This window comes from Sinohyriopsis cumingii, chromosome 11 (genome assembly GCF_028554795.1).
Source record: "Sinohyriopsis cumingii isolate HCF-2022 chromosome 11, ASM2855479v2, whole genome shotgun sequence".
Classification (NCBI taxonomy): Eukaryota; Metazoa; Mollusca; class Bivalvia; order Unionida; family Unionidae; genus Sinohyriopsis; species Sinohyriopsis cumingii.
In genome coordinates, this window is record NC_142971.1 from 50,688,134 (window position 1) to 50,704,213 (window position 16,080).

The 16,080-nt window shown below is 33.9% G+C and overlaps 1 protein-coding gene across 2 annotated transcripts in view; it reads left to right on the forward strand.

Moving 5' to 3' along the window:
* LOC149788434 (low-density lipoprotein receptor-related protein 2-like) overlaps window positions 1-16,080 on the forward strand; it is an 82,835-nt gene that overhangs the window by 5,378 nt on the left and 61,377 nt on the right. The window lies entirely within an intron of this gene.

The following is a 16,080-nucleotide window of genomic DNA, read 5'->3' on the forward strand; positions in this document are numbered from 1 at the left end:
TTTTTGAGTACAGACAGACTTACACTGATCGTAACAGATAAATAAATAAATTTGTTTTACATCTCCCTTCGGGTCAAACACAGTCGTAAACATAAATCCATTCATTTCATGACTGGCTGCTTGACGGATCACAAACAGAACTCCACCTCATAATTATTGGCCTCCATATCTGCCTGTCTGTTGGTTGATACTTGTAACTTGTTTTAAACAACCGATGCCTTTTCACAGGGCCACAAATGGACTTTATGAGAATAATTAGGCTTTCGTGACTGACCTACGTGACGTCACAGTGTCACAAAAATGGATGTCAAAATATATGGGAGCATTAAAACTACTATCTAGGATTTTTCTTCAGTATGAGCGGTTACGTTACCTTGTTACATAGTGCATAAGTATACATTGGCACCTTTTTAAAACTAGTTTAAAATCCAAAAATGAATGGAATTCTAAACTGGGAACTTGCTCAGTGACAAAGGAAAACTGCTTTTCTCTGTCTAACAAAGTATTCACGCAACCGCATAATTTCTTGTTGCAATACATGCGCTACTAATATTTTGTGGCTGCGAAAAAAACAACACATTTTTACATAACTAGGATCAGCAATAAATATCAGCTCAATTATAAAAGGTTACCATGTCTTTTAATATTTTAACTGATAAAGGGATAGGAAGACGTATAGCAAGCAAATATAGTTAATCTTTTACCTGTAATTCTACCTATCTATTGTTTTACATGACACACTCACTGGCATTAAAGCAACTAAGATCTGCTATCTGATTAAGTAGGTATCATACATGATATACTCACTGGCGTTGCATCAACGAAGATCTGCTATCTGATTAATTAGGTATTATATATGACACACTCACTGGCATTAAATCAACAAAGATCTGTTATTTGATTAATTAGGTATCATACATGACATACTCACTGACGTTAAATCAACAAAGATCTGCTATCTGATTAATTAGGTATTATATATGACATACTCACTGGCATTAAATCAACGAAGATCTGCTATCTGATTAATTAGGTATCATACATGACATACTCACTGACATTAAATCAACAAAGATCTGTTATTTGGAAAATTAGGTATCATACATGACATACTCACTGGCATTAAATCAACAAAGATCTGTTATTTGATTAATTAGGTATCATACATGACATACTCACTGGCATTAAATCAACAAAGATCTGTTATTTGATTAATTAGGTATCATACATGACATACTCACTGACGTTAAATCAACAAAGATCTGCTATCTGATTAATTAGGTATCATACATGACATACTCACTGGCATTAAATCAACAAAGATCTGTTATTTGATTAATTAGGTATCATACATGACATACTCACTGGCATTAAATCAACAAAGATCTGTTATTTGATTAATTAGGTATCATACATGACATACTCACTGACGTTAAATCAACAAAGATCTGTTATTTGATTAATTAGGTATCATACATGACATACTCACTGGCATTAAATCAACAAAGATCTGTTATTTGATTAATTAGGTATCATACATGACATACTCACTGGCATTAAATCAACAAAGATCTGTTATTTGATTAATTAGGTATCATACATGACATACTCACTGGCATTAAATCAACAAAGATCTGTTATTTGATTAATTAGGTATCATACATGACATACTCACTGGCATTAAATAAACAAAGATCTGTTATTTGATTAATTAGGTATCATACATGACATACTCACTGACGTTAAATCAACAAAGATCTGCTATCTGATTAATTAGGTATCATACATGACATACTCACTGGCATTAAATCAACAAAGATCTGTTATTTGATTAATTAGGTATCATACATGACATACTCACTGGCATTAAATCAACAAAGATCTGTTATTTGATTAATTAGGTATCATACATGACATACTCACTGACGTTAAATCAACAAAGATCTGCTATCTGATTAATTAGGTATCATACATGACATACCCACTGACGTTAAATCAACAAAGATCTGCTATCTGATTAATTAGGTATCATATATGACATACTCACTGGCATTAAATCAACGAAGATCTGCTATCTGATTAAGTAGGTGTCATACATGATATACTCACTGGCATTAAATCAACAAAGATCTGTTATTTGATTAATTAGGTATCATACATGACATACTCACTGGCATTAAATCAACAAAGATCTGCTATCTGATTAATTAGGTATCATACATGACATACCCACTGACGTTAAATCAATAAAGATCTGCTATCTGATTAATTAGGTATTATATATGACATACTCACTGGCATTAAATCAACGAAGATCTGTTATTTGATTAATTAGGTATCATACATGACATACTCACTGGCATTAAATCAACAAAGATCTGTTATTTGATTAATTAGGTATCATACATGACATACTCACTGGCATTAAATCAACAAAGATCTGCTATCTGATTAATTAGGTATCATACATGACATACCCACTGACGTTAAATCAATAAAGATCTGCTATCTGATTAATTAGGTATTATATGTGACATACTCACTGGCATTAAATCAACAAAGATCTGTTATTTGATTAAGTAGGTATCATACATGATATACTCACTGGCATTAAATCAACAAAGATCTGTTATTTGATTAATTAGGTATCATACATGACATACTCACTGGCATTAAATCAACAAAGATCTGTTATTTGATTAATTAGGTATCATACATGACATACTCACTGGCATTAAATCAACAAAGATCTGTTATTTGATTAATTAGGTATCATACATGACATACTCACTGACGTTAAATCAATAAAGATCTGCTATCTGATTAATTAGGTATTATATATGACATACTCACTGGCATTAAATCAACGAAGATCTGCTATCTGATTAAGTAGGTATCATACATGGCATACCCACTGACGTTAAATCAATAAAGATCTGCTATCTGATTAATTAGGTATTATATATGACATACTCACTGGCATTAAGTCAACGAAGATCTGCTATCTGATTAAGTAGGTATCATACATGACATACCCACTGACGTTAAATCAATAAAGATCTGCTATCTGATTAATTAGGTATTATATATGACATACTCACTGGCATTAAATCAACAAAGATCTGTTATTTGATTAATTAGGTATCATACATGACATACCCACTGACGTTAAATCAATAAAGATCTGCTATCTGATTAATTAGGTATTATATATGACATACTCACTGGCATTAAATCAACAAAGATCTGCTATCTGATTAATTAGGTATCATACATGACATACCCACTGACGTTAAATCAATAAAGATCTGCTATCTGATTAATTAGGTATTATATATGACATACTCACTGGCATTAAATCAACAAAGATCTGCTATCTGATTAAGTAGGTATCATACATGACATACCCACTGACGTTAAATCAATAAAGATCTGCTATCTGATTAATTAGGTATTATATATGACATACTCACTGGCATTAAATCAACAAAGATCTGCTATCTGATTAATTAGGTATCATACATGACATACCCACTGACGTTAAATCAATAAAGATCTGCTATCTGATTAATTAGGTATTATATATGACATACTCACTGGCATTAAATCAACGAAGATCTGCTATCTGATTAAGTAGGTATCATACATGATATACTCACTGGCATTAAATCAACAAAGATCTGTTATTTGATTAATTAGGTATCATACATGACATACTCACTGGCATTAAATCAACAAAGATCTGCTATCTGATTAATTAGGTATCATACATGACATACCCACTGACGTTAAATCAATAAAGATCTGCTATCTGATTAATTAGGTATTATATATGACATACTCACTGGCATTAAATCAACGAAGATCTGCTATCTGATTAAGTAGGTATCATACATGATATACTCACTGGCATTAAATCAACAAAGATCTGCTATCTGATTAATTCGGTATGATAAATGATATATTTACTGACATTAAATCAACAAAGATCGTATGTGTTTGATTTGGTTTTTATCAGTTTAAGGCTTTGACAATGATATTTTTAAAAAGTTCTTGTAGCTTGTCACTTTCGGAATTCAGTAGTATTGCTAATACCATTTTCAATATATTCCCATGATTTTTTAGGGATTATTTTTTGAGAACTTCTGCGAGTACATTTTTTGACAATATTTAGGCGAGACGAAGGGAAAGAGGACTCGACCAGTTGTTTCCACGTCCTGGAAACGGATGTCTAATCCCATGTAGCCCATATATTCAAAATAATAGATATCTAGCTTTTGAGGTCCTGTACAATGCTAACACTTCTTTCCCCCCTTTTTTTCATGTTTATAAGGAATTGACATCAATTTCAGATCAGCAGCTTTTTTGCTCTTTGCCTCAGCATCGAGTTTTGTAAAATTCAACAAACAATCTATTTCCTAAGGAAACAAAGTTAAAATTTGAAAAGAACTTACAACAATAGGAATTAAATCCCAAATAGTCCAAAAACGTTTTAGCACAAGTCCTAACGAATAAAGTTCTAATTAAATTCCAGTGATATTCTATACAAGATCCAACGCTGACAATGTCGATGTACCTGCGGTAGCGAATGTGATAATGTACAAACAGCCTAAATTTTGATGTTGTACTAACAGTTTTCCAGCTAATCACAGTAATATAATCCAAGATGGTCTTGTCCGAATCCAGTTATTTCCTATTTAATGATAAAAAAATATATCTTGGTATTTGCATTCTAACGATAGTTATCATCATAATCATAAAATAGCGATAATAAATAATAATAATAATAATAATAATAATGAAGAAGAAGATTATAAAGTAATAGTTACAGACCAAATCAAATACTGAACACAACTCTAAGACTAATTTCTGCGTCACATTTATTTCAGGAATGAATAGTTTCTCAAAAATTAACAAGATTATAAAGCCGTCTACTTGATTTAAGTCACAGTTAGCATTTTCTATAAATAAGAAAACCCAAACTATTCCATTCTAGAGGATTTTCTTACTAAAATTATAAAAAAGAACATGGTAAACATAACGTCCTTGACCCAACACCACGATATTGATCCTGGTATTTAACCCACACTCATATTAAATATTAGTTACGTATTATTTGTTTGCCACAATGAAAGCGTCATAAGTATCTCTAGCCAGAAGCAAATCGAACTTGATTTTGGACAAGGTCAAGTACTAAATACAATTATTCATAACATATAATGAATTTTAAAAAGAACTAACAAACAATGGAAATTAAATATGAATATCACTCATACACAATTAAACACACTTTATACATTCTCCAGGGCTGTTTCTGATTAATAATTAATTAAAAAAGGATTTATTTGCTTAATACTATATTGATGCAAAGAAAATACAATTAGAGAAATTTTTAAGTCAAGTATACACGCTACAGAAAGAAAATAAATATTTTGTTTTTACAAAACCTATATTTAAATTCATTCTATTCAAGATTTTACGTTATTAACAATATATAAATTGTGGATTATGGTTTATAAAAGAATGTGAAATTTGTCATAAAAATGTGTGGACCTCGTATTACTTAGAGGTGTAAAACGATAATGCACATTGGTATCTATAGCACCTAAAGAAAATTCTGACACTATATGTTGATGGAACAACGACGAGATATATTTTGAACATGGGTTGGTGTATACAAGTACGATGTGATAACGTATACTTATATACGCTGTTTATTAGAGTAACTCGCAATACTCCCATCCTTAGAGAAGAATTCCGCAACAGAAATATTTATCATGATCAATCTTTCATTTTGCCGCGGAAGAACATTTCCTAGAAGACTAACAATTATGATTAATATAATCAATTAAAAAAAGTAAGAAAATAATGGGATCTATCTTTGCTGCTTGTGTAATATCTTCAAAGAAATACATTATTTGTATCATTTGACATCCTTAACAAATCATGTATTCGGTACGATAATCGATTCATTTAATATATGTATCACCGCTTGTATGCAAATCTCTAGTTATTACAAAACGGTTGAAGTACTCCGTCTAGCAGATCATTACTGGCTGCATAAACTCCCATTATATGTAATTTATGCTCTTTATTTCGATGTCGACAGTTTAATTCGTATATAATGCACGAAACCGGCAAGTAGCGAATCTCAGCGAATCACTTCCCATACTGTCAACATCTTTAGCTATAATCTGGTACAAACTTGCAAACCATGTCTTACCTCTGACCGTATAAAACTGCCTAATTTAAGGACACGCTTGAAGATTTTAATACAATCTAAATTTAGGTTGAGTAACGCTTAAAATCAGGGACGCATTTATGACGTGACTTTAAGCACGCCAACTCAATAGAAAATCTTCACTGAAAAATTGGCCTGAATTTAGATATTGTTTGCCTAAATATTCCAGGTAATATGCTGGGATGATATCCAATTTCAAGTCACGCATATGTTATGTTAAATATGAACCACGCTATAAATGCAATTTACATTCTAACAACAGTCATTCATAAGCATTGTTCAAGTCCATGTCACCTAGAAGCTGTCAGTAATAATTCGGTATATCACTCAGTAAACGAAATTAGCCAAAATGAAGCGTGCACCCCCTCCCCCATCCAGCTACTCCCCTCGATCACCTCCTTCTGACGAACACACCAAAACAAATTTGGAATGCACAAAATTTGGCTGTCTATCAAGGACTACTGGTAATACGAATTGGCCTAACGGGTGGGTGGGTGTGGTATAGAAAAAAATCACATATAGTACGTAATACGTTTAAAGTCATATATATATATATATATATATATATATATATATATATATATATATATATATATATATATATATATATATATATAAACTTAAAAACCTGTAATTTAATGTAAGACGCAGTCTGTTTTAGACAAAATTTTGATATGAGCTAAAATAGGAAATTTAACATTATATTTGACACGCTGTAGATCACAGCATTGAGATAGTATGGAGCTATTGCATTATAATTATTTAGTTGTGTGAAGACTAATCAACAGTATTCACACACACACACACACACACACACACACACACACACACACACATATATTGGTCTTCTTCTAATCAACCTGGTCCATGACTGACAGTCAGATTACACCCATGTCTGTAACCCGACGGCTATCAAACTTTCCATATTGAAAGCACAGTTGTGGTGGGTACTGATAATATCAAACAGAATTTAAACATTCCTTAAATACATACTGTAAGATGACTTTGTTGTTTACATTTTGCATCTTTAAGTCTCATCTTTCACCGCATTTATGTTTCTAAGGATTAATCAGACAAAGCTTACATATTCGGGTTTCATCAGTTCTTAATACCCGTCTAAGAATAATGCAAATTATGGGATGTATATTGAATCTGAATGCAAGTATCAGAACTATTATAGTTATGGTGTGCTTCAGCTAGCGTGTGAGCAGGCATTTCTCGCAAAAAGAGAGTGTGAATCAAATTAAGAGAAAGACAACTTTTAACAAAATGACACACTGATCAGGTAAGATATTTCAACCGTCGTATGCTTTAGAAGACAGTGCCTCCTACAATTCTGATGAAGGAGGCATCTTAATGTCACTGGTAGACTTGAACACGTTATTAGGATCCAAAGAAAGTGGTTAGATATTTAAACTCAAGATTAATTAGGATAGGTAAGACAAGTTTAGAAAAATTAATTACCAATTGTGCTACAATAGATAGTTCAGCTTGTACAGAAAGATATATGAACAGGGGATATGACTATTCCAGACTCTTCGTTTTGCGGAACATCATAATGTTGGGGACTAAGATTAGGTCATTATTATTGTTATTATTACCAAATGTGGCGTGGCGGGTTTGTTATGCCGCCACTGTGGTAGGTGTGTTATGGTTGGGGTTGGGTGGTCCCAATATTCTATTAAAAATATTATATAAGTCCTACCCAGGCTCAGTTTTGGTTGGAAGTTAAATTAGTGAAAAATGGATGTAAAGCTCTGAGCCCCCAGTCAGCGATGGCGAGGGTTAAATGATTGAATATACAAGAAAAGTGAAACTCAACTTAATAACAATTTAATAACGATTCAATAGTCAAGTGCTTCTAATTTCCCAAGTACTCTTTTCCCGCTCGACCCTGTGATAGCCTGTTGCATCATTTGATTTGCAGTGTGAGATAGCTATCCACCTGTCCTTGTATTCTACTCATCTGTGTATTCTTCTCGCCTATTCCTCCAATTCCTTTCTCCTTTTCCTCCTGACGTTCTCCAAATTCCTTCTCCACCTCTACTACTCTATACCCGTCACCTTCTCCACTTCTCCTCGTCGACTCCGTTTCCTCCTCTCCTCGACTCTCCCACCGACTAGACTTGTCGACTCAGACTGCTCTGGTAGTCTCGCTTCCGTTACCCCTTTTAGAGACTCGGGACTTAACTAAACCAGAATTTCTGTTCCCCAAAAACTTCCTGTGAAAACACAAGGACGGTACAATATTTTCCTTGGTCTTCTCATCTTACGCTATGCCCGTTTTATCATCAGATAACAGCTATTAAATTTATTGGGTCACGCATTCATTCACATTGAAATACTCATATGTTCTTTTATGGTAAAACAACGTCGTAATAAAAGCATGGTATCAATTACTTCTCATAAACACATCAATAAATTGCATCACATCAGTATGTATTCCTAATCCCATTATAATAAACAATATCACAACAATCAGACGCATTTCGTTACATTACAACTCATACAAAGTACACACATATTCAAATATCCATGATCTGATATATCCATACATGCATATTAACTAATCTTACACACTTCAACCCTAATCCAAATTCACAATTCACGTATGTGTAAAATCTAACATATCACATGAATAAATGCACTAGTTTACTATGAAGTAACCTAATATCAAATGACAAAATTAATTCTGACCACAATCTAACAATCTACATAATTCTCTACATAATATTCAAACCGATTTCTCAGAAACGCATGCAAATTAAACAATATAAAGGTAATTCTACGTACTAAAAGATCCTTGTAATTAAGTATACATACTACACATAATTACAATTACAATGCCGTAATATTCTGCAACAATCGAGCAAATAACTTACTGACCTTTACGAAGCTTTGTCGTTCCTTAGAATCTTCTACGTTTTACCACCAAAGTACAAGTGGCTTCCTTGGAATAACCATATATTGTTCCGCAATCTTCCTAGGCTAGACTAAATTTTCGCTTGCTAGTTAGAAGTTTTAATTCGGATAGAAATTGTTATCACAATTCCGATTGGATGTCGGCTTCACCTGATCCAATCAAACTTAGCGGACAATGTCCTTCTCGATGTATGTCTACGTGGGGACGGATTTTAAAAAATCGCCCCGTTTCCTCGCGGGTTCCTCTGATCTTAGGACTAAGCTGTAGCACACGGGTGTAAAGTCGCGAGATATAGCGCCTGTGCCGATCCAAGATGCCGGGTCATCTTTCTGGTCACGGTAACCTTGCCTAAAAGATTAACTCTAGCCCACGGCAATGTTCAGACATCAAACCATGGCTTGTAATAATACCTTAGTTTATACACGACTTACTAACTGGGGCTGAACAAACGTGACACCAAAATTCATGGGGAATTGTGTTATTGTCTTCATCATAAAATTCTCCTCACGGCCAGTGCTGGTCTTCTTACATATTTTAAGTGATCACTGTCAGGGTTGTTCAGGACTGACCAGAATCCATTTTATTTGCAAAAGCTCATAATCAATTTATCCAAGTTGTATTCAAAGTCCACTTCTCCTTGCCCCTAAATGGATAAGTGGCATTATATTTTCACTACATATGATACAGACTCTATATTGCAGTACGATGCATCAAATTAGGTGGACAAAAAAATCCATGGGATTGTTTTTATTATTATAGATTATTCTTTCAAAAGTCACTGCTAATTGTGCATAATACTTAATTGTCAGAACTGGGACATCACTATTACCATAATTGTTCACTATTTCTTCAGTATCAGAGTGACCACTCCGGGTGGCTTAAGTGGTTAAAACGTCCGCTTCGGATGCGGTTGGTCACGGGTTCGAAGACTTATAAAAGTTTGACTAGCAGTTGCCTCGTTTGGCGCTCGGCATTAAGAGGTTAGAGCTAGCCAACCTGGTGTCAAGATAATGCGACTGGTTGGGACATGATGCTACATGTCTGTGGCATTATGCCCTAGTGCAGGACATCGTTGTTAACTGCCACACTGCAGACATTGCATATATTGACTGCAATTGTTAAAACTACGTTAAACACACACACACACACACATACACACACACACACACACACACACACGCACACACACAGTCAGAGAACTATCCGCCAACCACATATACCGAATCTTCAATTACCAGTTGCTATTGTATTTTTAATTAGCATTGTTTGTTACTTAGTTTTCTTTTGATTTTCATATATTTCATTACATGCTATTGTAATGTAACATTGCATGTTGGACTTGACCCTGTCCATAACTGAATTCATTTTTATTTGATCTGAATTGGCTTTTTTTCTTTAAACAACTAATACATAGCTAAATATTTCTCTATGTGTATGCGTTTAAAATCAGAATTATTATTAATAAAAGTAAATAAGTTTTTTTGGGTCTATGTCGAGGTCTTGAAATTTCCTTGGTGTGTTTGACAGAGTCCAGGTTCTGGTGTCTAATAATAACATATATTGTGATTTTGTAAAAAAATTCAAGATCATTCTAGAAGGTTATATTCCATTAGGTAATAGTTGTTTTTATAAGATGCTAATTGTGACCTGAGGTCACGTAGAAGACTATATAATCTTGTAACTGAGAGGATTTCTCATTGGTGCTTTAAGTTCTAGCACAATCAGATTGTATTTTATGTTGTGTCTAGCATTATTTCGGGCTGGAAACTATTTTTCAATTGAATTCAAGTGATTATTTTGCTCTGGAAATACAAAGTGCTCTGATAAAATTCTTGGATAGAGACGTTCACTGGAATTTATAGTAAATTCAAACATGGAATTATATAACTGTGGTTCGAGAAAAGACCTTTGGCGCATCAATATTCTAAGAGATACCACATATGCATATTCACCTTCAGTTTTGGACTTATTTTGGACTTTTACTGAATTTTATTCAGGACTTTAAATTTTTTGGACTGGTGTCTATAATTCCATGATTATTTTGTGATTTAATTCCAATAGCGTAAGTTCTTCTTTTTTATTTTCACTTTTGTATTCAAGGGAAATAAATTGTTTGCTGAATTTTACAAAGCTTGTTGCTTTTCCCTCTCTTCTGTTACTTATTTTAAGAGCACATACTCGTAATAAAACTGCCCCGAAACAGGTATGATACCGTAGAACCTGTCTTGAGAGTCCACTGCTATGAGAGACCACCTGTTTTGAGAGACCAGGATCTCCATTAACAGATGTTTTTGATTATATAAAGTTATGACCTGTTATGAGAGACCAGCTGTCTTGAGAGACCATTATTTTTTGGCAGAAGGGGTGGTCTTTCAAAACAGGTTCTACTGTATCTTTGTCTCTTTCAGTCACATGGATGTTCTCATCATTTGTTACCGATCGGCTATTTGAGAGTAAAAGCACATTCTTCGAACTCAGAAAATAATAATGTAATAACCCAGGGGCATGTACCTTTTGTATTTTCTATTTCCGTTTGTAGCTTATTTGATTTTAGTGATTGTTTGTTGAATACCCGGAGTCGGTGTTCGGATTATTTTTGTAATATGGGCCATAACTATTTCTTGACATACGATATTCTACTGGATAGTTTTAGCTATATACGTTTACTAATTTGAGATAGGAATCCTTCTTGTTATAGTATCCCTATGAATAGTGTAACCAGGAAAGAGCCAGAATTTTACCGTCACTTCCCAAAAGGAGGAAAACTGTAGCTTTCTGATTCCATATTACTGTATTTTTAAACGAGGCTGGAGTTACTTTTTCTTTTGATGTTTCTTGGTCACAACTAAGCAAGCGTGACTAGGTATGCCGTAGCGAGACTTGACATACAAATGGAAATAAACTGCATGCTCTTAAAAAATCAGTATAAAGATTCAGCAATTTATTCAATTCTGCTGTAAATAATGCTGTCATTCCTGTGCCACCCCACCCCCACCCCCATCAAGAGCCTCTTACAATGTCAACCAAAAACGCTATTAGTTGGTCCTCAGATATAAACTTACCTAGTTATTCAGCTAAGGATTATATATGTATGTTATAGATTATAGATTATATATGTTAGTACTTCAAGATACATAATACAAAAGACGACCAAAACACCTAATACATGCAATGCGATCTTGATAACTAGATTACGTCGAGTTGTCAGCCTCAGAAAATCCGGGTCATTATGAGGCTATGATAACGATATATACCTATCAATTTTCAGACAAATTAATAAAATCCGAAAACATAACTGAATAAAGAAATAGATTAAGATTTAAACTTTCTGATGCAAAACTTCACCTTAACCCATTTACCGAATTACATTTTTTTAACAGCTAATATGGGCCTGAAGATCAGTTTATGAATGAAGCGTGTATAACAAGTCACTAATTTTCACTACAATCACTGTTAATAACACGAATTCTTTGACGCATAGGGCAACAGACCCATGTATGTGATTTCCAGTGTTACGATTCAATGGCCATAGGCTGAGTAAAAGAATGAAGCAACACCAGTAAGTTTAGAAAAATCAACAAATAATATTGTGTTCGACACTACCTACCGCCAATATAATTACAGCGTAGTCATTTAATGTTTGGTGTGGGTATAGTCATACAGAGACGTAATGTTTTTAAACAAGTTGTGCTTGATTACATTTATCAGAATGACAATTTTAATCCTAACTGTTACAACAGACATAAAAACACGTTAATACGTTCCGTTTTAACCATTTTTTACCATAAAAAAATAGAGGTCTCATTTTGAGCACTTCAGTCTTTTCCTTTGCATATATTGGTGAAAAGATAAGGGCCCCACTAGCCCCACCCAACCCCCACCCATCCATAAAGGAAAACCATTGCTGAGTTGGCATATTCCACGGCAGAGGGGTCAGACAAGAGCAGACCCCTAAGTTTATTTCCTAGATCTTTCTGAACAATTTTTTGACGGTTGAGTTGCAGGAGTAATATGTATGTCTTCGCTTTGAAGACCGCCTTTTGTACGTACTTTTCCCCATTCCTAGTTATTAGTTTGGGTGCCACAAATATAGTGGCTATTCTGCACTCATTCCAGCGCTTATACATTCACAGTTAATCTCGTTAACATTCCCAAGATGCAGTATTTATAACGAGTTGAACTCCTCAGCCAGCTATCTGTAATCCATTTTTTACCTGGTGTTAAGCAGATATAGCGTCTTAATATCATCTATTGAAATTCAATATGAAGATAAAGAGATAGCGGCTTTAAAAATATAACAAAGGTTGAATTGACCTTTATTGTATCATACGTAAACATATCTCGCGATGAACCAAGTTACTCAGACGACTTTCAACCACAATTGAAATGATCGTGTCTCATTTGGTTGTTAATTCAGTAGTTGAAAGTTGTGTTATTCAAGTCCGATTAGGTCTGAGAATTCTAAACAGTATTTGACCATTTCAAAATTATATCGCCGTGATTTGTATGCAAAAGAATGGTTTCCTGAAAAGATTTTTCGGGATAATGTGTTATTTTGCTAAGTTAAAATCTTAAATAAGATACACGGGTGGTGTTCTTGTACGAAATAAAACTGGAGAGTACAGTCTCTTTCCCATAAGTGTTTTAACATGTCATACTGCTAATGGTCATTATTCGTTCTCTTGTGCTTACACACGCGTTTTGATGTAGAACACTAATAATAGTGCTGACAACGAATAATTTCGTGGCCGAAAGCCAAACGAGTGATATTTGACTAAAAAGAATAAACCATAAAATTCGAACGTTTCCAAAGCGGCTGATATCGCAAATCATTTCCTCTAAAGAATCTGAATTTGAATAATTTTGTAATAATTGACATATAAAATGTCTTTATTTCAAACCCAGCGAGATCTCACTTTCTCCAGATGAGAGAGAGAGAGAGAGAGAGAGAGAGAGATATTTTAAATATTTGATCTGTTATTTGGACCTTATTACAAGATAACAAACAAAAACATAATAATATATTAAGGTATATGTTATGCAGCCTAATCAAGGATTTTTCAGTACAGTTTTATCATTTCGACAGGCTATATTGTAACTTTGTATCACTGGTATCGTATAAAACTAGAAGAAACCAAATAACATGGCAAGTGTACACAAATCATTAAAACGACCGAGACAGGTTTGTCGTGATCAACCTGATGTAATAACTTGAAGTCATCTCTCTCACTAAAAAGATACCATGAACTTTTGTACCCATGGAGAGAGAGAGAGAGAGAGAGAGAGAGAGAGAGAGAGAGAGAGAGAGAGAGAGAGAGAGAGAATTTCGATGTAATTATGTACAATTATTACGAAAAGAAACTCTTTTGTTTCTTATTTCAGTAATGTGGAAAATTATCAGTAATCCAGAGAGTACTGATGCAATATTGTACCTCGGCAACCACAAGTATAGGTATATCAATACGTTATGGGTGAATCATAATTTGGTATAGCAACATTATTGGTGCATCAGATTGTTTTATTGTTTTACTCCAACACTTTAAAACCATGATATTTTTATAAGGAGAAGCTAAATGAAATAATTTCATTGACCTGCTTGGGATGGGGAATTTAAAAAAAAAAATTGTTTCAATATCCTGTCTGGAAGCTATGTAATATATTCCAAAAGACTTGTTCAGCTGGCGGCATAGTGCGTTGAGTTGTGTAGTGTATTTGTGATCAGCGTTGTTTGTTTAATTTCATGTTGACCACGTTTTACAGTAGTATGTATAATCGCTACAAATTCATACAAACAAGATCTGGGTAACTGCCCGGGCAGTTTTCCGTCCAACTCTGCGCTAACATTGTCTATGAAGATGATATGCATGGTATCACCTATTCATAATGTCTTTATCGAAGATATCTCGGGTTCAACTAACTCACCTTTCTAAACAATCTCTACATCTCATGTTTTATGAACACGTTTAGCCTAATTCAATTGTTTGAATACAAATAATTGTATCACGACCACGATGTTTCCGCAAAGTGGATATATATATATATATATATATATATATATATATATATATATATATATATATATATATATATATATATATGATTAGGTTATGCATGTCATGTATATACTGAAATTCCTAATGCAGCTCACGTTTCCAGAAACGATTTATAAAAGATACTTCAAGTTCTTATTCAACTCACTCGAATGTATTTTAAAATGAGACAACCAATACCGTCGGATATTTACAGTCACAATAGCTGACATATAGACACATACCATTAAAAACTGATCAACTGGGTCAGACGGAACACAGGAAGGTACTAACAGAACCTGAACCTTAGAAATGTTTTGGTTGTTGTATATAATCATCATAAACTTTTGTATGTACAAATATGACTGAAAAATTATAAGACAAATATCATAATCTTAGGTTAATTGTGTGTAGAATTGGATAGAATAGACCTTGTTCCAGGGGTGCGCTCAGAATTATTTTCGGGTGGTGGAGTTGGTGAGGGGGCAACATGCAGTGGTCAGTTTAAATTAAGTTTCACAGATGTAGGTCAAAATATGCCTAGAGATGAAATCGGGCGGGGTGGGGACACCCATGCCTGATTCACGCAAAAATAATCAACTAGTTGATCCATTCGTCCTTTCTATCTTTATAAGATCATATGAGAGAGAGAGAGAGAGAGAGAGAGAGAGAGAGAGAGCAATTTCATGGTTTTGCCTCGCAGGTTGAGGTAATCACACTTCCATGGTGATCTGAGTACCACTTCATGCTTTAACCTTGATCGTTGAGGTGATCACATTTCCATTAGTAGCGATTTCATGGTTTTGCCTTGAAGCTTGAGGTAATATCATATCCGTGATGACCTTATGACCACATACATGCTTTAACCTTGAAGGTTGAATCGGTAA